The following is a 21,456-nucleotide window of genomic DNA, read 5'->3' as shown; positions in this document are numbered from 1 at the left end:
GCCATTTACAATGTGATCTTTGGGTGGGGCACCCATTTAAAACGTGATCTTTGGGTGGGGCACAGTGGCTCTTACCTGTAATCCCAACACTTTGGGAGGCCAAGTTAGGAGGATTGCTTGAACCCAGGAGTTCAAGACCAGCTTAGGCAACAAGGCAAGATCCAGTCTCTACAAAAAAATTAATTAGTTGGGTGTGGTACACGCCCCTACTGTCCCAGCTACTCAGGAGGCTGAGGTGAAAGGATCACTTGAGTCAGGGAGGACATCACCAATAGTGGGACAAACTGACATATATTACCTAGTATTACGATGCACTGAAGAGAACACAGCAAAGCCGGGTGCTGTGGCTCATGCCTGTAATCCCAGCACTTTGGGAGGCCAAGGTGGGCAGATCATGAGGTCAGGAGATCGAGACCATCCTGGCCAACATGGTGAAACCGCATCTCTACTAAAAATACAAAAATTAGTTGGGCGTGGTGGAACGTGCCTGTAATCTCAGCTACTCTGGAGGCTGAGGCAGGAGAATTGCTTGTACCAGGGAGTCGGAGGTTGCAGTGGGCCAAGATCGTGCCACTGCACTGCAGCCTGGTGACAAAGCAAGACTCTGTTAAAAAAAAAAAAAAAAAAAAAAAAAAACAACCAGCAATTCTCTGGAATTCCTGCCCAAAATGAATTACTTGACTCAAATCATAAGGAAACATCGGAGCAAACCAAATTGAGGAAATTGTATAAAATAACTGTTGACAGTCAAGGAAAGAAAACTCTAAAGAAATACTTGAGATTAAATAAATCTAAAGACGACAACTAAATGTACTGAGTGATGATAGATCCTGAACCAGAATAATAATTACTTACAAAGGGCATCGTTGAGACAATGGATGAACTCTGTATATAGGGATTGTGGTTTAGATAATAGTATTTTATCAATGTTAAGTTTCTTGACTTTGATCATTGTACTGGTTATGTAAGAGAATGTCCTTGTTCTTAGGAAAAGTATACTGATTTATTTCAAAATAAAAGGGCATGCTGGCGCCCTGATCTCAGACTTCCAGCCTCCAGAACTGTGAGGAAGAAGTTTCTATTGTTTGTGAGCCACCCAGTCAACGGTACTTGTTATGGAAGCCTGAACTAAGACATTCCCACCAGGACCTGCCTTGAACAACCAGAAACTAAATAATGAGTAGCAGTAATTTTAATCTCCTAAACCAATCCAGGCTAATACAGTGAAGTCACTCTAGGCTTCAGTTCTCCAAGCATGGTCCCCGGACCAGCAGGGTCAGTATCACTTAGGAATTCATCAGCAATGTACCTTTTCGCCTCCCCCAAGTCCCGACCTACTGAATCAGCAACGCTGATGGTGAGGTCCAACAACCCATGTTTAAATGTGCTTTCCTGGTGATTCTAGTGAATGATGAAGCTTCACAGCCACTGTGCTAGCTTAATAGGTTACACTGGCTTGGACAGAACGAAGTGAGTGAAATTGGGCTTCATCTCCAATGATCAGGTCTTTCTGTGTATTCCAGGCAGTCTTCCCTGATTGTCAGGAACAGTAAATTGGTTGTTCAACCACATCCTTGAATGTAAATGAGACCCAGAAACAACACGGGAAGAAGCTGGAATTTTCTACATAATTGGGTTTCAGATGCTCCAATGCACTGAGAGAGGACAGTGGACATCAGGCTGAGGGAGGAATCAGAAGGTACCTGGGAGGATGGGAGTTAGGGAGGGAGGTAGTCTCTAAAATCAAAATATGTATGGTGGCTCTGGTGGCTCACGCCTGTAATCACAGTGCTTTGGGAGGCCAAGGCAGGAAGACTGCCTGAGCTCAGGAGTTTGAGACCAGCCTGGGCAACAGGGAGAAACCCCATCTCTACAAAACGTACAAAAATTAGCCCAGTGTGGTGGCACTCACCTGTAGTCCAAGCTACTCAGGAGGCTGAGGTGGGAGGATGGCTTGAGCCTAGGAGGCGGTGGTTCAGTGAGCTGAGATCACACCACTGCACTCCAGCCTGGGTGACAGAGCCAGACCCTGTCTCAAAAAAAATATATATATATGGATGTAGTATATCTATACATACATATATTTATATTTATAGAGAGAGAGAAAGAGGAGGAGGAGGAGAAGGAAGAAGGAGTCAGCCCGGGGGATCCAGATTCTGTATTTTTGAGGCTGGGCAAGGTAAGAGAGGAGTAGGGCTTCCGGCTGTGGCTGGGCTTGGTGGATTCCATTTGGCTCAGCTTCTCCTGGAGAAAACCAACTTCAGTGAGATGACTGCATCACTGGTGTTGGAGCCTCACTGAGAGCAGCAGATAAAAAGAGAGATGCAATCCTCTCCTAGAAAGAGAAGGCACAGATGCTCAGAGCCAGGCAGGAGCAGTCTGCTGTGCACAGGGTTTAAAGGTGGCCTCATCACAGCAGGCCCCAGAGCAGAGGAACGGCATCAGGGTTGGGGTATATGGATCAGACATCGCCATTTACCCTCTTCCTCTGCCTGCCTCCATCCCCACAGCAGGACTCAAAAGCATCTGATCTTACCTGGGACTTGAAAACTAACAGGGCCAGGGCCACTAATTGTATCATTCAATAAATGTGTATAAAGGACCTGCTGTTATAGATCTAATTCTGAAAAATATTGCAAGGGAGTTATTCACAGAAAGAATCAGACTTCGGGTGAGTTTGAAATGATTGTAGGTTGCCAGGTGAGGTGGCTCACGCCTGTAATCCCATCACTTTGGGAGGCCGAGGCAGTGGACCACCTGAGGTCAGGAGTTTGAGACCAGCCTGACCAACATGGTGGAACCCTGTCTCTACTAAAAATACAAAATTAGCCGGGCATGGTGGCACCTGCCTGTAATCCCAGCTACTTGGGAGGCTGAGGCAGGAGAATCGCTTGAACCCAGGAGGCGGAGGTTGCAGTAAGCTGAGATCATGCCATTGTACTTCAGCATGGGTGACAAGAGCGAAACTCCGTCTAAAAAAAACAAAACAAAAAAGAAGAAAGGAAGAAATGATTGTAGGTCAGTGGGAGAGAGACCTCTAGGTGTGACCAAATTTACATTCACTGATGGGTCAATGCCAGTACATGGCAGGCTGATAAACAGCTGGCACAGCTGATAAACAGCTTTGCCACTGAGGCATTAGAGCAGAATGCCTGACTTGAAGCCTACCGTTTTCTAGACATGCGATCTTGGGCAAGGTCCATCACCTGTCTGGGCTTTAGTTTCCTCATCAAAAAGCTAGAAATGATCATCGTATCCAATTCATAGAGTTGTCACTATGAGCCTGATTCACTTGAAACATTCTGTAAGAATTAGGGACGGTGATGATAATAATAAGCATTATTACGCTAAACTTGTTTGAAACTGAGGAAAGGGCATGTACATATCATTTCCATTTCAATTGATGATCTAGGTCAACAATTGCTCCAACTGCAATTTGGAATCTTTCGTGTGATCCTTGACAAGTATACCTTGCTAATTATATCAATTAGTGTTAGTACAGTTGGCTTAAACATTAAAATTAGTTTACATTTTTAAAAACATAACTACTTTCTCTGCGGACCCAAATAGATTTACTTTCTTAAATAAATGGCCTAGAGGATCTGGAAGGGAAGAATGGATTCTATACCTTACCAAGCTAGAGACAGTCCAGAGAAGAACGATACAGGTGCAGAAAGACCAGAGATATCTGGAACATGAACCAGAGACCCTGGGGTGGGCATAATGCCACCCTTTGTGACTGGCACACCATAGGTCCTTGATTAGTGAGTGATTTTCATTATGATTTGGAAGAGGAAGTCATTGATTATGTGCAGAACTAGAGGGCAAGGCTAAGAGAGTTGGATTCATGGAGGCAGATGTTGGCTCCCTATAAAGAACTCCATGCCAGTTTGTCCAGTAATGGATGAATAGACTAAGCTGTGTCCAAAAGTATGAGAATTTCCCAGCACTGGAAATGTTCTAGCTGAGGCAGTTTGACCGGTTGCCAAGATGATTGTAAAACATGATACTAAGTCGGCTGAGAGACAGGACTAGATACAATTTTCCTTTCGTTTCTGTGGTTCTATGATCTTGTACTCGCTGTGCGTCTGTGTGTTTTCACAAAAAGATAAATGTGGAAAGGTATGAAACAGTGGGTTGCTCGTTGGAAGACAGAAGTTCCAATCCTGCCCTTTCATTGATGACCTTTAAGCAAATCGTTTGCCCTTCTAATCCTCAGTTACTCAACTGCAAATGATTTTCGCTCATTCCATTCAGCACTCACGCACCACGACTCACTTATTCCTGCTCTAGCTTTGATTCTTGTCATTCCTGCCACCCAGTAAGCCTCCCACGTCAGCTGTTCTAAAGCCTCACCCAGCGAAGAATGCCTTGTCCACATGCTCAGTTTGATTTTCTGCAACAGTATGTGCTGGATGTGGAGTTCACATCACATACTCCAAAATGTCCCTACCATACAATGCCTGCCTCCAATCCCTATGCCAACAACTGCATCTGGCCACTTTCAAGTAAACTCGCGGGACCCTAGTGATGGTTCATTCATTCATGTTGAAAACTCCATTCTATTTGGTGTTACTTGTCTGATTTTTCTTCTTCTTACAGGGTTTACTCTAACCTCCTGAAGGATCTGATACAATAGCCCTTTGCGGATTAATGGAGAAAAGGTCTGAAATTATTAGCCTTGGTTGTCATTGGTTCTATGCTCCCACTTGCATTATAATGCCCTCCTCAGCTTGTCAGGGTGCCTCCTACCACCTCACTGCAGCAACTTGCTGAAATGTCACTGCACCCTGTTTCAGCCCCCAGAGGACGGTCTGCTGTATGCCACTTCTGGAGTCTCTCCTCTTGGCCCTGGGTCCCTTAAAGAACCTGTAGTTCTTGGTGACTTCCATGCCCCACCCTGGGGTCCAGTGAACTTCTAAATACCTAAACTTGCCAGTTTGACAGATAAATTAGTCATCTTTCTCCAGCCTGCATCAGGCTGCCATTTCCACTCAATGCCCACTCCTTTTTGCAATGCATGAAAGCTGCTTTGTGAGGCTTGCTGGATTTACAGGATCACCTCAGAGAAGCTCGGCGTCATTTATCTCTCTTCTTGGATCCCAAAATTCCAAAGAAGTTCTCTCCTGCCCTCTTACCTCCAACTGTGACTAATTGTCTCCCTCCTTCTCCCTTCTACCCGGTTAAATGAGTCATTCTCTAAATATGCTGATGGTAGTGGGGCTGGGGGTTGACTGGAATCAGATCACTGGTGCCCTCTGCCTTGCCTGAGAAAAAGGCCCTGGCTAGGCTTGTGAATTTCATGCAAACAGGTAAAGACATCCTGCCATGCTTTACATGGTGCCACCGCTAGCACAAGCCATGACTTTGGGCAGATTAGGGAAAGGCATCAGCTGGACCTCCAGGCCTAATGGGGGCATTCCCGCGGCCAGGAAACCCAAGCTGAGCAAGGGCCAGCCTTTGCCCCACTCACTGGCAGGGCTTTGGGAGCTATCCAGACTGCTCAGTGGGCCACCCAGCCCTGGACACGTGCCCAGGGGGCAGCTGATCATTGTAGGCTCCCCCTAGACTAGCCCTGCTCACAAAAAGCCTTCACCTCTCCACACTCCCTCATGAGCTTATACTCTCCTCTAATGTACTTGGTTGCAAGTTGCTTTTCAATGAAAATGAAGTGAGGGAAAGATGGTGCAATGTGTAATTACATCAGACCTGCCAAGAGTCAGACTTTTGATGTTGCTGATGAGTTCGTCCTCTTTAGGGAGGCCTGATGGCCTGGAAAGGACACAAATGTGAGTCAGAGGAGCTTGACGTTTGAATGCCCGTTCTGCCACTTACTAGCAGATCCCTTTTAGAACCTCGATTTGCTCAAATCAAAACGGGGATAATAATACTATCTGCCTCATGGGGCTACTGTATAAAACAAATGATGTAAATATATACAGTGGGCTGTATACCCAATTTCTAGGCACCTAAAATATTTTTTCGTTGAACATTATCGTAACGGAATTAACCACCTCTATAACTAAATTGTTTAACTCTGGAATACGTGTTGATATGCAAAATACATCTAACCATCTATTCCAAATAAAATACCACATCGAGGGATTGTTGCAATTAGGTCAAGGTTATTTATCTGCTAAATAGCTCACTGCCAGTAGGGGGCAGCAGTGTACACCTGTTTTATAAGAGCATTTACATTCTTTCCGCAGGGTGACTACCGTCAATAATAACTTAATTGTATATTTTAAAATAACTTAAATAATGTAATTGGGTTTTTTGTAACTCAAAAGATAAATGCTTCAGGGGATGGATAACCCATTCTCCATGATGTACTTTTTTTTTCCAATCCTCAGAGACATCTGAAATGTGCTTATTTCACATTGCATGCTGTGTCAAAATATCTCATGTACCCTATCAATATATATACCTACTATGTACCCACAAAAATTTTTACAAATAATAAAAATAAAACTTTTTATAATAAGATAAACAATAAATACAACAAAATATTCAGAAAAGGAAGGAAGGAAGGAAGAAATGAAGGAAGGAAGGGAGGGAAGAAGGAAGGGATCCCAGAGCCTAGGCCAGACAAAAGAGCCTAAGTATTGAGCAAACTCTTTCCTTTTAGCTACCTAAAACTTATCTTTGAAATAACTTGGCCGGGCGCGGTGGCTCACGCCTGTAACCCCAGCATTTTGGGAGGCAGAGGCGGGCAGATCACTTGAGATCAGGAGTTTGAGACCAGCCTGAGCAACATGGTGAAACCCCGTGTCTACTAAAAATACAAAAATTAGCTGGGTGTGGTGGTGGGCGCCTATAATCCCAGCTACTTGGGAGAATGAGGCAGGAACATCGCTTGAACCCGGGAGGCAAGAGGTAGCAGTAAGCCAAGATTGCACGCCACTGTACTCCAGCCTGAGTGACAGAGTGAGACTCCGAGAAAGAGAGAGAGAGAGAGAGAACTCCTTGCCATGACACACAAACATGCTAGCAATGGTAACAATGATAATAATTAACATTTATTGAATGCATACTTTATACCAGGCTCTGGGTTAATTGTATCACCCAAATCATCTGCTTCTATCTTCACAAAAACTATGCAGTAAGGACCATTGTTCCCATTTTACAGATGACAAATTGAGGCTTTGAGAGAAGAGCACAGCTTGATACGCCCTCTCTGTTTGAGGCCATTTTGAAATAGTTCTTTATTTAGCCAACTTTACTTGCCTTGGTCTAAATTTTTTACTTTTTAAATTATTTTCTTATTTCCTTTTGCAAATACAGAACTGTTTATACTACTGCTTCTCTGAGGTGCGTCTGTGCCGACTCAACACCACACGGTCCCTGCAGGACTTACCGTAACAAATTCCAAGATGATAATAGCTTGAATGTGTCTCAGCCAGGATTTTGGCTTTGTGTGTGTCAACTGAACTGAATATGTGCTTGCTGAAAAGTGACATTTTAAAGCAGAAAGGGAAATATCAGCTTGTTCTTATTTCTTGTTTTCAATGGAAATATATACAGGAAATACTTAAAATGATAAAAACTTTTAAAGCCTATGGTTTTATGCTTGTTACTGCCTCGGTTAACTTTGTTCCCAGGACATAAATCTCACAGACTGCCCAGCATCTCAAAAGAGCAAGAGTAGTAGGTAATGGGGGGAAGGTGTAGCTGCGCAAACCTTGGCTACTCTCCCAAAGGGGGATTCCAGATCCTCTCCACCTCCTCTTTCTTTCTCAGACTCTGTTGGCACTCCCTTTTGTCTTGAAGCTCCTTTCGCTTTTTCCTGCCTTTCTGTCTTTTTTCTTTCTCTCTTATGTTTTCGTTCCATGTTTCTGTCTCCAACTCTGCCTTTGTAGCAGCTCCTTTTCCTAAACCATCTCTTTCTTCTTCAAAGCCCTCCTGAACAATCCCTTTCCCCTTTTCCTCATATTTTATCAGTTAAGTCCTTTTATTTCCAAAACTCTGACATGGCCACATTGGCAGCTTTGGTGGGTTGGCTCATTCAGTTCTGTTTCATTCCCCTGCCAGTGGGCCTAGTGCCTGCTGGAGACCGCAGACAGCTTCAGGGCCCAGGTTCCACATGTGGCCTGATTCCCATCAAGCAGGCAACACCCAGGTGATGCCCGTGCCATCTGGGAAGCAGAAGCAACATTGGCAGGTAGAGTCGGGGCTGCCGCAGGCAAGCTCAGCCCGGTCATCATGGGGGTAGTCTGTTTCCTTCTGCAGCAGCTCTAACAGAGCTCTTCACAGCTGGGCTCTAGCATCATGGATGGTGACAAGCCGAGTGCAGGCCATTCAGAATGCCAACGAGATTGTGGCCCACAGCCATCAGCTGTGTGCTGGTGTCCCAGTTCCCTATTCCCTGATCACAGCAGAGTCGGCCACAGGCCTAGTGAACAGTTCTGCAGTGTTATTTTGGCAGACCCACCTGAAAATTCTGCTCAGAATCTGTTCTCGCCCACTAATGATTTGGAAAATGTACTTCCTGTTTTGATCACTTTAGTTAAAACTACCACCGAGTCCTACCCAATCATTAATTAGTAAAAGAAGTGAATAGAGACTGGGCTCAGTGGGTCACCTCTGTAATCCCAGCACTTTAGGAGGCCAAGGCAGGTGGATCACCTGAGGTCAGGAGTTCAAGACCAGCCTGACCAACATGCTGAAACCCTGTCTCTACTAAAAATGCAAAAATTAGCCAGGTGTGGTGGCGTGTGCCTGTAATCCAAGCTACTCAGAAGGCTGAAGCAGGAGAATCACTTGAACCCAGGAGGCGGTGGCTGCAGTGAGCCGAGATCGTGCCACTGTAATCCAGCCTGAGTTACAGAATGAGAGAATGAGACCCTGTCTCAAATAAATAAATAAATAATAAATAAATCCACACTGGCTGTCAGTCAGCCTCCTCCCCACCAACTCCAGTTTATGCTCAATGGGCTCGTTAATAAAGTGGTGTAAGAAGCTGGCATAAAGGTAAGGCATGGCCCATAGAGGATTCCTTGTCACCAAGGCTGGCCTGTCTATTGCCACTGGGCTGGCTTGCCAATTGCACTGCTACGTATCCAAATTGCCTGCAGCAGCAATCAACCTTGCAGCCCATTCTTTTACCATCCCTGGAGAGCCAGGCTGACACCCACCAGAAGGTTGATTATGTTGGAACTGCTCATCACAAAGGGGACAGAAAATTGCCCACAGTGAAAAAGACTTATGCTAGATAAGAATTTTCCATATCTGGCCGGGCGCAGTGGTTCACGCCTGTAATCCCAGCACTTTGGGAAGCCGAGGCGGGCAGGTCATGAGGTCAGGAGATTGAGACCATCCTGGCTAACATGGTGAAACCCCGTCTCTACTAAAAATACAAAAAATTAGCCAGGCATGGTGGCGGGCACCTGTAGTCCCAGCTACTTGGGAGGCTGAGGCAGGAGAATGGTGTGAACCCGGGAGGCGGAGCTTGCAGTGAGCCAAGATCTTGCCACTGCACTCCAGCCTGGGCAACAGAGTGAGACTCCATCTCAAATAAAAGAATTTTCCTTATCTGCCTGCTGTGCTCCCTCCTGCAACACAATCTGCCTTGTCCATCATCCTGGTATCCAAACAATATTGTTTCTCACAAGAATCAAGGCAGTCAAATGGTTCTCTTCTCTTACCACATACCTTGCCTGAGCAACTGGCCTATAGAACACTCAGCTCCAGGGCCGAGTGGAAAAGCAACACTTGGCCGGGTGCGGTGGCTCACGCCTGTAATTCCAGCACTTTGGAAGGCTGAGGCGGGTGGATCACTTAAGGTCAGGAGTTCGAGACCAGCCTGATCAACATTGCAAAACCCCATCTCTACAAAAACACAAAAATTAGCTGGGCATAGTGGTGCACATCTGTCATCCCAGCTACTCTGGAGGCTGAGGAAGGAGAATTGCATGAACCCAGGAGGCAGAGGGTGCAGTGAGCTGAGGCCGTGCCAATGCACTCCAGCCTGAGTGACAGAGCCGAGACTCCATCTCAAAAAAAAAGAAAAGCAATATTTGTTAGGTTGGGGTGTGTTGTTCTTGATGTGGTTTTTTTGCTGTGAACCAGCACCCGACCATCTTGGGTGCTGTCTCTCATGGTCAGAACACGTTGTTCTGGATGCCAATGGTGGGAATGTGAGTGGCATCTCTTCACATTCCACCCAGTAATTTACTCAAAAAAGTCTGATCATGATCTATTCGACTGTGATTCTGCTTGTTTAGACGTCTGAGATCGTAAGAACAAAATTATTCCACCATTAGACACACCCATGTTCCCGTAACTAAAAACTACCCTTTGGCCATTTCAGGTTCCTTTTGTCCCTGAATAAACAAGCCAAAAAAAAAAGCAGGGGAGGTATTTACCACATTGACTGGGAAGAGTAGACTGATTATCAAGGGGAAATGGAGTTCCTGTTAAATCATACAGTTGATGGGAGAATATTCCTCAAACCCAGAAATCTTGTCATGTCAGGTGGTAAAAGTCAGTGGAAGACCATGGGAACCAACATGACAAGGACCTTCCTAGGGTTCATGCCATTCACAAAGGAAGGTTTGGATGACCCCCCCTAAATAAACACCCTAGCCTGCTGAAGGCAAAGAGATCACAGAATTGGCAGCGGAGGAGGAAATAGACACAATAAATACCAAATAAACCTCATGATCAGTTGCGGAAATGAACACTGTTCATCGTTATAGCAAACTTATTTCTTCTTTCCACGCTGTGTCTTATTTTTTTCTCTCTCCCATTTTTCTACTATTGAGACAGCCAGGTGGGAGAGGATCCCCAGAGAATCTCCAGCCTCTCCAACCGGCCTGCGTACTGGGAGGAGCCACACAAGTTCATGCTGTTTGCAACAGGGAGGAGCCTGGCCTGTCCTCTTCCTGTGTGGAAACTGGGATTCAAATGGCTGAGCAGGAAGTCCTCTAATGGGGACCCTGGCCTAGCTGAGAGTTCCTGTTTCCATCTTTTCTAACTTTTTTACCCACTAAAACCCTGGGTTTTTTTTTTTTTTTTTTTTTTTTTTGAGATGAAGTCTTGCTCTGTCGCCCAGGCTGGAGTGTAATGGTGCAATCTTGGCTCACTGCAACCTCCACCTCCCAAGTTCAAGTGATTATCCTGCCTCAGCCTCCCGAGTAGCTGGGATTGCAGGCACCCATCCTCATGCCCGGCTAATTTTTGTATTTTTAGTAGAGATACAGACAGTCTATTGGCCAGGCTGGTCTTGAACTCCTGTCCTCAGGTGATCTGCCCACCTCAGCCTCCCAAAGTGCTGGGATTACAGACGTGAGCCACCTCGCCCGGCCATAAAACCCCGTCTTACCATTCAAATTGTCAGCGAGCCTAAATTTTCATGGCTGTGGGACGAAGAACCCCATCTTCAGATGAATTAAGGAAAAGTCCTGCAACACGATTTTACATGAGGCTTTTTGGCGGGTGTTAACTTCATAATTTTGTCCATAGGTTATAGTAAAACCATACAGGACTGTGGTTAAACTAAAGAAAGAAGGACTAAACCCCAGAGATGAACGCTGCAACTGATGACATTTGCGGTCCCTGCTTTGGGAAAAAAGTATTCTCATTTGCATGAGGGATGGTTTATTGCCATCAAGAGAGCATTTTTTGTTGCTATTGTGGTTTGAAAGTTTAAGTGTGGGAAGATGGGGACGCATGGGTGTCAAGTGGTCAAAGCTTTGGTCTATGGCAAGAATTGGACTTTGGCTCCATCAGCTCCATCCCAACCCCCATGGACTTGGCTCCACTGCAAGCTGGAGGCTGAGAAACCAAAGACTGCATTTCTGAGGCATCCTTCCAGCTCAAGTTTTTTATGTGACCTTCCCACCCAAGCCCTCTCTGAGCTGTGAGAAAGAATGGGAGCAGGGTGTTTAAACCCAAATCTGAGCTATGTTCTTAGCTGTGATGAAAAGTTCAAGAGTGTTAGGAGGCCGGGAGTGGTGGCTCACACGTGTAATCCCAGCACTCTGGGAGGCCGAGGCGAGCAGATCACCTGAGGTCAGGAGTTTGAGACCAGCCTGACCAACATGGTAAAAGCCCATCTCTACTAAAAATACAAAAAAAAAAAAAAAAAAAAAAAAAAAAAAGAAGTGTTAGGGTCAGAATGGTGGGAGTTCGAATTCCTACTCTGCTACCTAAACCCTATGAGAATGTGGACAATTTACTGACCTTCTCAGAGCCAAGCCTCAGTACACCATGTGTAAAATGTTTATCTGTACCTAGAAGAATTATCCCAAGAAGTAAGTGTAAACCACCTTGTAAAGTACCTGGCACAAATCATGAAATGTCATTTCCCTATCCCTTAACAATGATGATCTCTGTGGCAGTCAGACAACTGGCCATATCTTTTTCAGGGATACAATGAGTAAAAAGTGTGCAACATTACAGGAATGATAAGAAAAGAATTTCTATTATCTAGCAGGGCATAAAGCCAGGGAAAATCTTATCCTAACTGGGGTCTGATTTCTTTTTGCAGGTAGAAAGTTATCGGGGTAAAACCTCCTTTAGAATACAGGGCCAATATCATATTAAAACTTCTGGACTATATCACTGTTTAAACGTATGGTTAAATGTACCTGAACATAGTTTACAGGTAACAGAACTGTGTTCATATGCAGCCTCCTGCTTCCACTACTACCTTGATTTATTTCTCTCTTGAAGCAGGAAGTGCTATTGCCTACAGGGATTTTTTTTTTTTTGTATTCAAGTTAATGTTCCTAAAATATGTTGTTATATGCTCTCCACTTTCATGGTAAAGCAGAACTATATTGAAATGCTTATTATCAAAATTCACGCATGATTTTAACCTATAGACATGAAAAGAAAAAAATTCAAATCATTTTTTCACAGTGGAAACCCCCACTTTTTAAACAATGAATTGTCAGGGTTGGCTGTCCTACTGAGACTACTGTTCTAGAAATGTTTGGCACCTGATAACCCTAGGCAGAACAAGAAAGCTATTCATTATCCAGTAACAAAATATACAATGTTAGATGTATTTTCTGGTATCAACTTCTCAGTACTTCCCATGACTAAGGTGGAGGAAGGAAGTTCTCCTTTCAGAGAGCTGGTTTGGAGGAGAGAAGGGATTATTTTCTCTTTTATTGAAATATGTCATGGGTTTGATGAAAGTTATGTGTGATACTTAAATATTTGCAGACTATACTAATTTGATTTTTCTATTGTAACCAGGAATATAGAGACAATGAGCAGATATTTAGATATATACCTATATAAGTAGAGTACACCCATACATTAATGGTAATAGGAATGGAATAAGTGAAAGAATAGGAGATACAAGAAAAAATAACTAAGAGACAGATGGCTTCAGAAGAGGAAAAGAAGATACTAAATGTAAAGAAAGAGGGACATAAAAATAAAACAGAGAGAGAGAGAACTCTAAAATATAAATAGAAGGCTGGGCACAGTGGCTCACGACTGTAATTCCAGCACTTTGGGAGGCCAAGGAGGGAGGATTGCTTGAGCCCAGGTGCTTGAGACCAGCCTGGGGAACATGGAAAAACCACATATCTACAAAAAATATAAAAATTAATTCAGTGTGGTGGTGCACATCTGTGGTCCCAGCTACTTGGGAGGCTGAGGTGGGAGGATCGTTTGAGCCCAGGAGGCAGGGTTTCAGTGAGCCAAGATGGAGCCGTTGCACTCCAGCCTGAGTGACAGAGCCAGATCCTGTCTCAAAAAATAAAATAAAATATAAATAGGAAACACAGTGATAAAGAATCTGAACTCACTACCTGGGTTTTGGAGTAAGTATAGGAATGGAGTTGTTTATTTCTCTGTCTCCTTTACCTGCCAAGTCAACGAATTCACCACTGCATCACTCAAGCTCAGCACAACGCCAATAAACCAATAAAGTCTTGTTCCATAACTGAGTGAGGCTGAGGAATCATCATAGAACTACTGAATGTTAGTTACAAAGACCTTGAAAGGTACACTCTCTTTGAAGCCAATGTTCACCCTATCTTGGTTCTTTCTGGTAACAAACAATACACTTCTCAAGACAGTTGGAGATAGATAGCTTTCTTCTAATAGGATAAAACCTCCTGCCTCTACCTACCAGTTTAGCCCTTGGAACTGTACCTGGCATATCTAACTTCTCTTCTACAGGACAGCCCAGCGGAAGCCAGCTTTACATGGCCTTTAAGATCACCTCGAAACCCCACTGATTCCTCACACCACAGTTTCCAGTGCCTTCATCTTTATGACTCCAACCTGTAAGAGCATTTTCCTGATCTTCTTTTTTCCTTTCAAAGCATGGCTTCTTCTCTTGGTGTGGTCGGAACAACACAAAGGAAAGGGCCATGACTGCCCTCATTCCAGAGACTGAACGTATAATACTATACCTTCGATTCAAATGACTTTTCTTTGAGTGGCCACATGGTAATAAGAAGAGCTCACCACTGAAGAGCACTTTACAGCTTACATGCCTCATGCCTCACACCGAAACAGTCTTCATCCTCTCCTTTGGGTACAAAGCTCTGGGGAATTTTTGAAATAGGACAAGGAAGTTTGTCTTTGATCAAACAAACTTCATGCACCAACTCTCCTTCCCACCCAGGGATGTTCCCAAGTGCCTTTCCACCAGCTTCTGCACTTAGCAAAGCTGACTCACCCTTACTTGCCAACATGCTGGGAGCTTCTCCATTAACTTCCCTTCTCAACAATCCCCTCCAAACCCTTTCCCAGCCAAGCTCTTCTTCTTCCTGCCCAGCATTCTGGTTAAGGGGATAAGTGCTGAGCCAGGTTACGTCATTACTCAGGGCATGAATCCAGACAATTGATTTGACCTTCATTCCCTTTCCTGTAAAATGAGGATAATAAAAATGCTGACCTTCTTAAGTCCCTGAGAGACATAGCAGTAAGTGGAAACCCCTCAAATGGGGCTGGGGAACCAGAAAGTCCTCAAGAAGCATTAGTTAGTATCACAATGCTTGTCCTGGGTCTGCCACCTGAGGAAGCCCCGTGATTTATTCAGTCACACTTATAAAGACTGGCTGACTACTGGCTTCAAACTGTCACGTGCAGGATTCCTTACACTGAGCTCCTGAAACTGTGTGCACAATTATGTGAATACAAGCATATTTCCCCTGAAATTCTTTACCCCAGGTGCAAAGTAGAGTCATCTGGAGAGCTTTCAGAAACCACTGATGTCCAGCCCCATCATCCCCAGCCAGATATTCCCATGCAAAGCATTCCTAAGTAAGGCCCTGGCACTTCTCCCAGTAAACGTAACAGGCAGCCAGGGGTGAGAACCACTGATGCATGGCAAGATTCTTAACAAAGGTGAGGTCATTTGTATGGTTTAGGAAAAATAAAATACCCATGCCAAACCTCCCAGAAACTCAGACCCTTTAGGTCTGAGTTGGGATCAAGTAACTGTTTTAAAAGCAATACAGGCGATTTGGCTAGAGGCAGGAGGCAGATAAATTCTAGGTAGACAGGGGCAGGACCCCACTGAAACTCCACCTTTGAGCCAAAAAGCCTGAAACCCATGACCCAAAGTGAGAACTTCTATCCCTGTTTGCCTGCTCTCTCCCAATTGGTTCTTTCTGAATAATGTCTTTTTACCAATCAAACGTTGCCTTTTCCAAAACTACCTACAGCCTGCCCCACCCCCGATCCTGTGCCTGTAAAGACCCCAGACTCAGTTGGCAGAAAGAGAGAAGTGGCTTGACTGGAGAAAGGTGACTTGACTTCAGAGGGACACCTGGACTTCAGAGGAGAAATGGCTTAACTTTGGACTTCGGGAGATTATTGTCTGTCCTGCCCCATCTCCAGCTTCCCTCTCTGCTGAGACCCATTTCCGTCGCTAAATAAAATTCTCTGCCTTCACCATCCTTCAGGTGTCCATGCTACCTCATTCTCCTTAGATGCCAGATAAGATCTTGGAACCCACCTAGTGCAGGTACCCAAAAAAGGCCATCACACTGGCCTTTGCTCTCACTGGTGGAGCGATGGCACTGTAACATGCCCTCTGGGACTTTAGGGTTGCAGGAACACCCACCTGGGTGCCACTGCATGGCCCACATGGAGTCTGCTCCTTCCAGTGCCCAAAGTGGCCGGCTGGATCCTACACTCACCCACTCATGTGCTTCCTCCTGCAAGAGGTTGAGCGTGGCAGGCCAAGTAAACGGGTCACCCCTCTTGCAAGTCCAGTGAAGGGGTTGAGAAAAACCCTGCTTCAATTCTGATGTGCTCCAGAGAACCACTGGCTGGCAAATTTTCCTCACATTTTCCAAACATAATAAAAAAAAGTGGCTTCCTAACAAAAGTCAATGGTGTGGTATCTATCTAGGGTGAGGTTTCTCCTGCCAGGCTTCTCTTCTCCAGCCTCAGATGTTCAGCCCTAAGCTCCCTGGGGGCCAGCCCTGGCTCTTTTCCTTGCTAATCAGGCAAATCACCTACCAGATCAGCTTTCATCTTTACTGAGAATGAGGAAAAGCAGGAGAAATGGCTGAAACCATGGGGTTCCTTCTTCATCTTTATTCAGAATATTTTAGATTGAGTGAAATAGCTTTAAGAAAGTTGTTTCTATTTCTGTCAACATATGCATGTGGGAACAGATTTTTAACAATAACTGATAAAAATGAAATCCAGGAAGAAGTAGGATATTGTCACTTCATTTCACACTGCACCAAATATATATGTGCAAATTGACAAGCTTGTATAAAGAAACAAAAAATAAGCCCAAGTAAGGTAAGATATCTGAATTCCTTAATATAGTCTCTTTAAAAATTTATATATCAACATAATTTTACCTCCTGGGCTTTCTTAAGATGAGTTTTTCATTATAACAAAATTGTTCTTCCCATATTTATGGTGTTAAAATGTCCTTTGTTTAATGAAATGATGGCACATTTGCTTTTTCATTGGTTTGTAATGACTTTGCTCTGATAAAGAACTGGAAACTGTATGTTGGTCAACCCCCATCTGCTGTGCATCCCCCACAACTTTTTAAAAAGCAATCTGTGAAATCCCAGAGTCTTGCAAACGGGTGGTCTCTGCATATCACTTTTCAAAGTGCTTAAGTGATGTATAAACACCTGAACCCCACGCAGACCTACAAAATGAGTATCTCCCAAATACTGGCTTTTAAACAAGTGCCCCAGACGCATGCTGAAATTTGACACCCAAACTGGAGGTATTGCATTTTCGTTGTTGTTTGTTTGTTTGCTTGTTTGAGACGGAGTCTTACTCTGTTGCCAGGCTGGAGTGCAGTGGCACAATCTGGGATCACTGCAACCTCCACCTCCTGGGTTCAAGTGATTCTCCTGCCTCAGTCTCCCAAGTAGCTGGGACTACAGGTGTGCACCACCATGCCCAGCTAATTTTTGTATTTTTAGTAGAGACAAGGTTTCACCATGATGGCCAGGTTGGTCTTGATCTCTTGACCTTGTGTTCCTCTCGCCTTGGCCTCCCAAAGTGCTGGGATTACAGGCGTGAGCCACTGCACCTGGCCGGTATTGTGTTTTTAAAAGGAAAGTTTCTTTACTCAAATGGATCTATAACTAGTGACACAACATAATGAAAGGAAGGATGAAGGATAAAATGTGTCAAGTATTTTGGGGAAGTGGGGATGAGTGAACTTGAAAAGTACTTTTTTAGAGTAATGAAAATAAAGCAGGGAAGAGGATGATGGATGGATGGATGGATGGATGGATGGATGGATGGATGGATGAATGGATGATGATGATGGTTGGGTAACTGATAGAGAAAAGAAAAGCAATGGAAACAGGAATAGAAAGAATTGGGAAGAGGGAGAGAATTAAACGAAGAGGAAGAGAAAGATAAGAAAGTGTGTAGATAGTGTCAAGGAAAGAATGCCAAGAGTTACTCTACAAATGGAAATAGTGATTACGTCCTCAGTTTTCTTTTCTGAAAATGAACAAAAAGGTTCTGCTTTCCAAGTGTAGCATTGTCTATATCTATGGGGTAGACAAAGAAAGAGAAGGAGGAAAAAATGTGTTAGATTATGTATTCATTTCCTATTGTCACTGTAACACATTACCACATTTTAGTGGCTTAAAATACAAATTTATACTTTTATAGTTTTGGAAGTCAGAAGTCCTAACATCTAGGTAGCCTTCCTGTGCACTTCTCTTGCAGCTCTGAGACCCAGCAACATCTTTGGGCTCTACTTTCTCATGATTCCCAAGATTGCCCTGGGGATACAGTTGCCAGATTTAGCAAATCAAATACAGGACACCCCAGCAGCTTTGAATTTCAGCTAGACAGCACATGGGGTTTTTTTGTTTGTTTGTTTTTAAGTGGGCTCCAAATATTGCCTGGGACATAATAGCACTAAAAAAAATATGTTGTTCATCTGAAATTTGAAGTTAATGAGGTATCCTCTATTTTATTTTATCTGGCAAGCTTCCTTAGGGATTATACCTATTCCAACCAGCCAGATGGGGAAAAGATCATGAGTAATCATACTCTAGGGAGTATTTATGGTCCTGGCCAGGATGCATTTACTCATCAAGAATCAATTTGCTTCTCACTCTGGCCAGTTTTCTCTCACATCCCTCCACCAGCCACGCCTGTTTCTTTTAATCTGCTTTAATCATATTGCCACTCTTTTTATCATCCTCCCAAACTCCTCAATGTGTCCTGGGAGTCCCTGCCCCTAACCTAACTGGGCAGCCTCATTTATTCCTCACTCCTCTCTTCCCCAACTCCTGACGCCTTTCTTCCATGCCTCATAGAAATTGCTGAGGAAAAGAGTCAAACTCTAAAATATCTGAAGAGACTTACTCTGAGCCAAATATGAGGGACCAATGGTCTGTGACACAGCCCTCAGGAGATCCCAAGAACTTGTGCCCAAGGTGGTCGAGGCACAGCCTACTTTTACAAATTCAAGGGAGACAGGAGACATTAATCAAATACATGTAAGATGTACATTGATTCAGTCCGGAAAGCCAGGATAACTCGAAGCAGTGGGGCTTCCAGGTTATAGGTAGATTTAAAATTTTTCTGATTGACAATTGGTTGAAAGAGTTATTATCTAAAGACCTGGAATCAATAGAAATGAGTGTCTGGTTTAGGACGATAAGGGGTCGTGAAGACGAAAGTTTTATCAATCAGATGAAGCCTCTAAGTAGCAGGCTTCCAAGAGAATAGGTTGTAAATATTTCTTACCAGACTTCAAGGTCTGTGTCGATATTAATGCTGGTTGGCTTTTCCTGAATTCCAAAAGGAAGGAGGGTGTAATGTGGCATGTCCAACCCTCCCTTCACATTATGGCTTGAACCAACTTTGGAATACCCTTGTCCGAGAAGTCCATTCAGATGGTTGGTGGGGCCTTGTAATTTTATTTTTGGTTTACCAACTCTTTGAGCCAAAATGGAGTTCTTCTGCGCCTCAGTAATTGCTCAGAGAGGGAGGAAAGTCATGACTGAAATGGGCTGATTGTCACTTAAATTAACACCCAGGGCCCCACCAGGAGAAGGTCCGAAAGCAAATCTTCCAACTTTCCTATGAAATCCCTGATTCCTTTTCATCTGTCGATGGATTCTGAGTCCAGGGTCTTTAACTGGCTTGAGTAATTTTTGTTAGCATCTCCAAAAAGGTAAAAGAGAAACTGAGTATAGAAAATACTGCAAAAATATAAATTCATTTAAGGGAGGGTGGTTTTTAGGCTTCCGTTCAAGAAAAATAGTCTGACCCAGTTTTCAACTAGGTCAAGATGTGGTAGACTGAGTTAAATCATGAAAGGCCCAAATTACCCTAGAGCAGAGGAAGATTTTTGTGAAGTCACTTCCTTGCTGCTTCATTTGCTGGAGTGAAACTTGCCTTTCCAGTCGAGTGAGTATGGTACCATGAGGGGGCGAGGGAAAATGAACTCATAACTTTAACAACCCTCTTCTTGCAATTTCCCATCCTCCTCCCAACTTTTATCAGGCTCACCATTCCTTTCTGCAATAGTTGGTTTTTCCCTGTTTTAATGAGTTGGAATGACCCAAAAGGGGTGGCTTTGTGGTGTTTTTCATCTCTTCCTTCCGCCTTTTCTTTTATTCTTAGCAGAGTAAGAGGGAAAGAGACTTGCAAGTTAGAAAACCTAACAGTGTTTATTTTTTTCTTCTTCCTTATTTTCTCTGGCATCATAACTCTTACAAAGTTTTTGGTTCTTTCGCGTGAGTATTTACCTTAGCCTGTTTAAATGATCAAACTATTAAGATTCCTCTTATGCCATTCTTGTTTCTCTTATAAAGGTTTTTCCCATCACTTGGTTTTGTTGATCTTTGAAATTTGAGCCCTTTTGATTTCCTGCAAATGTTTGCTCTTTTAAGAAAGAGAAATAAAAATAAGCCACATTTTATTTTTGCCCCATGAACTTCTAATTTTCACGTTTCTATTAAACATTTCTGATCATTTCTTTTTCTGCTAAAACTTTTTTACTTTTCTCTCATTTATCTCTCCCCTTTTTCATCTAAGAGAGATCTTAAGAACGCAGCTTCCAAAGTCTTCTTTGCTTATTTCTTCCCTTTCACACTGCAATGCTTCCCGATACTTTTATCTTTTTATGTCTTTAATCTCTTTTCTCTGTTTCCCTCCTGACTCATTCCCTTCTCTCTCTTCCCCTTTGTATCTGTGCCTCAATTTTCTCAAGTTTTCCTTAGTTTTCTCTTCTTTTCTTTACATCTTCCTTGGTTTTTCCGTTAGTTTGTATTTCCTTGTTCTAAGGGAGAAGGAGGGATATCTTTTTTTTTTTTTTTGAAACGGAGTCTGGCTCTGTCGCCCAGACTGCAGTGCAGTGGCGAGATCGCGGCTCACAGCAAGCTCCGCCTCCTGGGTTCACGCCATTCTCCTGCCTCAGCCTCCCGAGTAGCTGGGACTACAGGCGCCCACCACCATGCCCGGCTAATTTTTTGTATTTTTAGTAGAGACGGGGTTTCACTGTGTTAGCCAGGATGGTCTCGATCTCGTGACCTCGTGATCCGCACGCCTCGGCCTCCCAAAGTGCTGGGATTACAGGCTTGAGCCACCGCGCCCGGCCGGAGGGATATCTTAGATATTCCTTTTTACTTCATAACAAAAATGTTCTTCCTTCCAAAAAGTCTCCAGTAAATCTTCTAAACATGAACAGAACATATTCTGGCCTCTGACCTGCTTTGGAGGACCCATTTCTTAAACCCTCACACTTACCTGGAGGGCCGGAGTAGAGGGAAGAACTGCAGTGCCGAAGGAGTGAAATAGGCAAAGAAGACTTTAGCGTGAGTCTTGCCTCTGCCTAGACAGCTCTTTCCTTCTCTGCTAATTTCCTATTTTCCCTCTAAGACTTATCCATGGAGTGAGGACTTACTCTCACCTTCCTAGCCCTGTTGGCCAAATCTCATTTAACTTCATTATCACTCTAAATTCAAGGTGGGGTTGAAAATTTGATCTTTAAAAAATTTTTTCAGTTACAGCAACATATGGAAG

This window comes from Gorilla gorilla, chromosome 11 (assembly GCF_029281585.2).
Source record: "Gorilla gorilla gorilla isolate KB3781 chromosome 11, NHGRI_mGorGor1-v2.1_pri, whole genome shotgun sequence".
Taxonomy (NCBI): domain Eukaryota; kingdom Metazoa; phylum Chordata; class Mammalia; order Primates; family Hominidae; genus Gorilla; species Gorilla gorilla.
Note: the sequence above shows the minus strand (reverse complement) of the source record.